This window comes from Rattus norvegicus, chromosome 11, assembly GCF_021556685.1.
Source record: "Rattus norvegicus strain SHRSP/BbbUtx chromosome 11, alternate assembly SHRSP_T2T, whole genome shotgun sequence".
NCBI lineage: Eukaryota > Metazoa > Chordata > Mammalia > Rodentia > Muridae > Rattus > Rattus norvegicus.
Genome location: NC_141544.1, coordinates 40054858 through 40062339, shown reverse-complemented (window position 1 = coordinate 40062339; position 7482 = coordinate 40054858).

The following is a 7482-nucleotide window of genomic DNA, read 5'->3' as shown; positions in this document are numbered from 1 at the left end:
TCCTTCTTTAAAAGGGGAACAAGAATAATCTTGGCAGGGAAGAGAGAGGCAAAGATTAAAACAGAGACTGAAGGAACACCCATTCAGAGTCTGCCCCACATGTGGCCCATACATATACAGCCACCCAATTAGACAAGATGGATGAAGCAAAGAAGTGCAGACCGACAGGAGCCGGATGTAGATCTCTCCTGAGAGACACAGCCAGAATACAGCAAATACAGAGGCGAATGCCAGCAGCAAACCACTGAACTGAGAATAGGTCCCCCGTTGAAGGAATCAGAGAAAGAACTGGAAGAGCTTGAAGGGGCTCGAGACCCCATATGTACAACAATGCTAAGCAACCAGAGCTTCCAGGGACTAAGCCACTACCTAAAGACTATACATGGACTGACCCTGGACTCTGACCTCATAGGTAGCAATGAATATCCTAGTAAGAGCACCAGTGGAAGGAGAAGCCCTGGGTCCTGCTAAGACTGAACCCCCAGTGAACTAGACTGTTGGGGGGAGGGCGGCAATGGGGGGAGGGTTGGGAGGGGAACACCCATAAGGAAGGGGAGGGGGGAGGGAGATGTTTGCCCGGATACTGGGAAAGGGAATAACACTCGAAATGTATATAAGAAATACTCAAGTTAATAAAAAAAAAAAAAGACAAAACAGCAAAAAAAAAAAAATAATGGATGTTACATATATTGGCTAAAAAAAAAAGTAGATAAAAACAGGTTTATTAGGAGACAGCTCTTGAATATGTTTACCAATCTCATAGATGGAGGTTAGTGAAGTCACACATCCAAGCTAAAGAAAGGTGTTTTAGAACTTTAGGCAAGAGGTGATGGTATGCCAGATAGGAGCTGGGATTGTGTCCCTACATGGTCAAAAACTGAGCTCCTGACTGGGCACTCTTGGCTGGGTTGTGGGGAAACTCACAGAGAAGGGGTGATGACGTATTACCCAGGAGGAGTTTTCTCTAAGTGGAAGTGATGGTGGGGGGTGCTTTCTGTGCAGGCAGAGATGGAGGAAGGAGGACAATAGGGATTTTTGAGCTGTGCAGGGGATGGGCATGTGTTCTAGCCTATCACAGAGTTGAGAGTTTTCCCAGCTGATTTTTGGTGTTGCTTGTTCCAGTATTTCCTCACTATTCTTCCCGTCCTCTCATTAGGAATGCTAATGTATGTTTTATGTCACTGTAGGTTGGAAATATGTGATCTGTTTTTGATTTTGATTTTTGTGGAGGTTACAGTTAAGATTGCCTTGGCATTCAGAAGAGACTTTGAACTCTGGACTTTGAAACAGTGTTTAGACTGTGATAGACCATGCATACTACTGAAGTTGGACTGAGTGCATTTTTGCATTGTAATATGGTTAAAAGCCCATAGGGGTCAGACAGTGGAATGTGGTGGTTTGAATAAAAGTGACCCCTATAAGCTCATATGGTTGAATACTTAGTAGCCAAGGAGTGGCATTACTTGGGAGGGATTAGGACGTGTGGCCTTGTTGTAATAGGTAAGTTCTTGTTATAGGAAGTATATCACTAGGGGTGGCCTTTGAGGTTTCAAAGGTCCAAGTCTCTTCCTGCTGCTTGTGGAACCACATATAGAACTCTCAGCTACCATTCTGCCTACATGCCACCATGAGGATAAATGAATGAAACCTCTGAAACTGTAAGCAAGCCATAGTTAAATGCTTTCTCTTATAAGAGTTGCTGTGTTCATGGTGTCTCCTCACAGCACTAGAACACTAAGATATCTTTCAATCATGGAATCAGAAATAGTGCCAGAAAAAAATTTGATTGGAGAAAATAACTGTGAAGGATCTCTTGTCTTCAGTGATGAATTTACAGTAGGCACATATTTTCTACACATTTGGTCTTCTCTTTAATTGCCTCCTTCTCTCTATTTTTTCTTTCCTTTCTTCACTTGGATTTATCATATACAAAGGGGACTAGGAAAGCCATTGCTAAATAGGCAGAGATTTTTATTTGTTTAGTTGAATTGTGAGTTGGTAAATTATGACAAGAGGAGTCTTAGTTGACAACTGTGAGTGGAGCTTTGCATTTCTGACATTTAATTAAAGCAAATGGAGAGAAATAGAAAAAGAGAGAGGAAGCCAAGGGGCATGATCCTGCAGGATATCTGAGACTGCCAGTGCTTTGGAGAGTCTACCAATACATCATTGCATTAAACCTTTAAATGTGAGACTTTCATTTTATTAGATGATAGAGACCGACCATTGCATGAAGAATCATCAGGGGTCACATCAAAGAGGACACATGTCTTCTCTCTTTCTCTCCTCTTTCTCTTTAGTCAGAGAATTAAGCTCTCATCCCAAACTTGCATGTACTCTCTAAGTGTCTCATCTTGGTTACTGCCTTAGCGTTAATAATTATCAAGCAGGGAGTATGATGGCCTGCAGTCAGACCAACCTGGTACTGAATAAACAGCTGAAGAACATATCCTGATCTGTAGGTGACAGGCAAAAAGGGAGTGCTTGGGCTTTTAAAACATTAAAGCTTACCTTCAGTGACATTCCTCCAAGTAGACCATACCTACTCCAATAAGGTCACACCTTCTAATCCTTCTCAGACAGTTTCACTAATCTTTCAGTAACCAAGGATCAAACATTCATTTATGAGAGCCTATGGGAGCCATTATCTTTCAATCAACCATAGTTTAAAAAAATCTCTTTCACACTTCTGACAGAGAAGTGGCACTTACATATGATTTCTGTACAAGGATTTGTTTTAATAGTCTTCTTAATTGCAGAAGATGAAATTCTTCCTCTAATGGTGTACCATCTGTTTGGTGGAGAATATGATGACAAATACCATTTTTCTCCATCTTTGTAAACTTCTAAGGGAAACATGGCACACTGATGACATAGAACAGTGTGCACATTGGCAACTGTTCCTCTGAATGAGCGGGTGGGAAAAAGATGGAAAGAGATGAAGACAGGACTTAGCCTGAGAAGTTCCACACGCTTTAATTATTTACAAAGAATAAAAGAGAACTGGAGAAATAAGATGTCTACAATTTGAGGTCAAGCTTCACTCTAGGGTATTTGCTTTGCATGAGGGCCTATTTCCACCACATGTGCTATGATATTCAAAAAAGCATGTACTTTCAAAGTGGGTATTATTGGTCATATGGCTGATGGACCTACCATTGTTCTGTTCTACTGTAGCATGAATAAGTCATAGACTTTGTAACTTTTGTCTCCCAGTGAAATAAAAGGAAAGACTATATATTGGATTAAAGGTTTTATAAATGAAATAATGAATATTTCCACTGTGGCAGAATTTATAGGTGACGTTGAAACCAAAATTTCCAAAGACTGGAAATGATTTAGATGACTGTTTGTGGATGGTGGAAGCAAAAGTCAGATGTAATTAAAGAAGCCAGACATCCTAGTGACTAAGCGTGTAAATGAGGTTTATGAAAGAGTGACGTTTCTGGTGTTGCTATCTTGAGTTCAGCGTTTTGGGGATCTCATCAAGCACCCCAAGTCTTCTCACCACGTGATGAGCAGTAGGTAATTCACCCTTCATTGCCACTGCTAGTCATACGGACTACTCTTTGCCATAATCGTTCTCCAGCCTGGGAAATAACATCATGTAGTCTATCAAATGGCTGATTTTATTGTGATTGAACCAAAGTCTGGTTTTTATTTACTTCCAAGGCTGGACCCTTCCTTTTCCAGGGTCCAACAGGAGAGGTTGCTTAGGGAGGATGTGTGCTGGCATTGACACGTTACATCTTTCTCTTTCATTGCTCCCACCACCCCTGTTGCATTCCCTCTATGGTCTGCTCTCATGTTCTTCCCAAGATGTGACTAACAGGTTCCTCATCTGTTTGGCCTTTTAAAAGCAAAGATGAAGTACAGGTGCAGTATACAAATTACAGTCATGACTAAGTATTGGTCATAGTCTCTGAAGCAAATTCCCTTCACAAAGGCTCTCCTCTGCTATATACAACTCTAGCCTCTACAACACGGTGCCTCCATTAACTTAAAGGACAGAAGACAAGATAGCCCTAAACTTCAGTGTATCATGTCTCTTTCCAATAGAATAGCTCTTCTGTGACACTTCAAAGAGTCACTAGTTTAGAAAGATCACTGTCGTGCAATGTCAGCTACCAAGAGTCTTGGGATAATGGACGATGCCCATGTGTGTGTTCTTCACAAAAGGTTTGAATAGAGAGAAAGCATATTCCTATAACCTCTACACAGTACACAGCATCAAGACACTCTGGAACTTTACAAGATAGCACATGTGGCTACAGGACTTGGTTGAGTGAAAGAATATACATGTCTCTAAATTGTTTTCATTTCATGTTCATGAAATAAAACTAAGAGGCATTTTTAATGTCACATGGGACAAAGCCATTGGCATTAGATCTTTTGCACATTTAGAATGCAGGCAGACATGATTTTGCAAAACTATAAATTCTACATTTAGTTTAAGAAAGTGTATTTTCGACTGAGGTTAACACAGTATTTAACTTAATGGAAAACATGCTTCTACTGAAGAGTGTTTCCACCAAGATTGCTGGATTCTGTACAACAATCTGTTTCTATTTTGAAAAAAACTGATTTTGTTTTGTGACCTAAATATTCATGTTTCCCCTTTTCTTTCACGTGTCTGCATTCATTTGTGACTCTCCAGGTATATTAAATAAACGACATAGGATGAATGTAGACAAAAATGTTTCTTAATTGTACATATATAAATATATATTCAGTTTTTAATCTTATGTGTATGTGCACTGCCTGTATACAGTGCCTCGGGAGGACAGTAGAGGCTGTTGGAGATGTCCTGGAAATGGTGTTAGAGATGGATATGGGCCACCACCGTCAGGGTGCTGGGAGATGAATCTGGGTCCTCTACAAGAAAAGTCAGCACTCGCACTCAAAAACTGGGCCATTTATCTCTTCAGCAACCAATAGTATGCATGTATGTATGTATGTATGTATGTATGTATGTATGTATGTATGTATCATCTATCTATCTATCTATCTATCTATCTATCTATCTATCTATCTATCTATCATCTTTTCATCTCTTTAATGGTTCATACAATTACAAAAGAACCTTAAAATTTGAGCTTAACTTCTTTGTAGAAAGCATAGGCTCTCACTGCTTCTAACCCAATGATAGAGGAGACAAACAAGTATAAATACTTAGTAATAGGGTTGGGGATTTAGTTCAGTGGTAGAGCGCTTGCCTAGCAAGAGCAAGACCCTGGGCTCAGTCCCCAGCTCCGAAAAAAAAATTTAAATACCTAGTAATAAATCATCCAGGTATTTACAGTTGAAGCCCTTTAATGCCCATGGATTTTAGAGGGAGGTTGGTTGACCTGGCCAGTACCTGTTTAAAACAAGGTCTGAGTGAACTTAGTTTCTTGGATCTAAGCCTCTCAGTGTATGGTAATTGATGCACCCAATTACCAATTACTAAAGAAGTTACAAGTTGGACATTTCTCCAACAGCTTCAAGGGGACAAGTGGGATGAAAGTGTAAGTTTAGAATGACTTCATTGGCCAAAGTAGGCCACATGGTACATCTCTTACTTTTTCTGTTGTGGTGACTATATACACTGACCTAAGCAAATTAAGGGATAAAAATTTGTTTTGGCTCATGGTTTGAGTGTACAGTCTTTCGTGGCAGGGGTATTCAGGTTGTAGGAACGTAAGTTGGCTTGTCATAGCACATCCATAGTCAAGAAGCAGATGCAGAGAGTAATGGATGAGAGTACTCAATCTGCTTTCCTTTTTTTTTTCAGTCTAGGGCCCCAGCCCACAGGAATGGTGCTGCCACATTGAACTTCCATAACATAGTCTATATAACTCTCTTACTGGTGTGGTCAGACTCAGTCAGTTTATTCATTCAAAAGGTGTCAAGTTGACAATATAAACCGTCACTCATGGCTAAATCTAATGTCAACATCATGAAGAAATTTAGCAGGAAGAACCAACCAACCAACCAACCAACCAACCAACCAACCAACCAATCAACCAACCAACCAACCAACCAGCAGAAGTGTGGAGATATGGGGTAGGAAAGAACAGGGAAGTAATAATTCAGCTGCTCAGAAGCCCAATTCGTTCTTCTCTCCTGTCTATAGGTGGAGATATTGCTATTGCATGATTTTGCCTTTTCGATGGGGGTGGGGTGGGTTAGGGTGAGAGTGGAGGTCAGGGCAGGGGCTGGGGCTGGGTGAGGGTGGGGGTGGCATTTCTGAACAAGGAAAGCAGCTGCTCCGGGAGTGTCTGGGTCTGATTGTAGGAACTCTGAAGCTTTGGTGTAGGATGGGATTCCTGCTGAGGTTGAGAAAGAAGATCCTAGACATTATTTTATGTTTGTATTCAACACACTGTAAAACAGTATTCTGCTCTACATAATTGTTCCTCAGTCTAGCTATTTACCATACCAAGAAAGCAATATCCCCAGAAATGGCTTCTTTCTTTTTTTCTTGTCAGTATCCAAAGACACATACTGACAACTTCAATTTCTTTCTGGAATTAATTTCACAAAAAATTATTTGAGCATACAACTACTTTAAATAATTTTGAAATTGTAGTCTAAAGGGGCCATAACAATTGAACATAGACAATACATTGCAAATTTCCCACTGAAATCACATATTTTCCTAAGCATTAAAACAATGGGAGATAGAATGAGAAGAAATTAATTTCAATCTGCTTTCTTTTAAAGTCTAGACAAATGGGAACAAACTCAAACACACAGGGAACAACATGAAACTATGATACAAACATATATATATACACACACACATACATACACACACACACTTATTTTTCTGGTGAGATGTTAACAAATTTCTATTTGCCCCAGAAGTGTACTTATGATAGGCCACAGGAATAATTCTACCCATCTAGCTTATCGAATCCATGAATTTTCCTGCATTATTACTTTTATTACCTCTCTGTTGCTGTGATAAAGACCATTGCCAACAGAACCTTGGGGAGTCAAGGGTATATTTGGCTTACACTTGTATATTACAAACACAGGTCATCATTGAAGGAAGCCAAGGCAGGAACTCAAGCAGGGCAGGGACTTGGAGGCAGAAACTCAAACAGAAGCCATGGAGTACTGATTATTAGCTTGCTGCTAGTGACTTGCTCAGTTTTTTTCTTATAAAATGCCAGGCCACCTGCCCAGACAGGTGCTACAGGCAATGGCTGATTACACCATACATCGATTATTGCTTTAGAAAATGCTACATAGGCTTGCCTCCAGGTCAATCTAATGGAGGTATTTTCCTAACTGAGGTTCCTTCTTCCCCAGATAGTCCTAGCTTGTGTCAAATGGACAAAACACTAGCCTGTACAACTTTATAGAATGGATGAGGGGTTTTGTATAGTTGAATGCCCAAAGAGCCTACCCAAGTATGTGGAATGACTCATAAAAGTTGGATGCTTAGAGCTCTGCATAACTGGAATGCAACTTGGTCAGTTGGCCACTCTACCT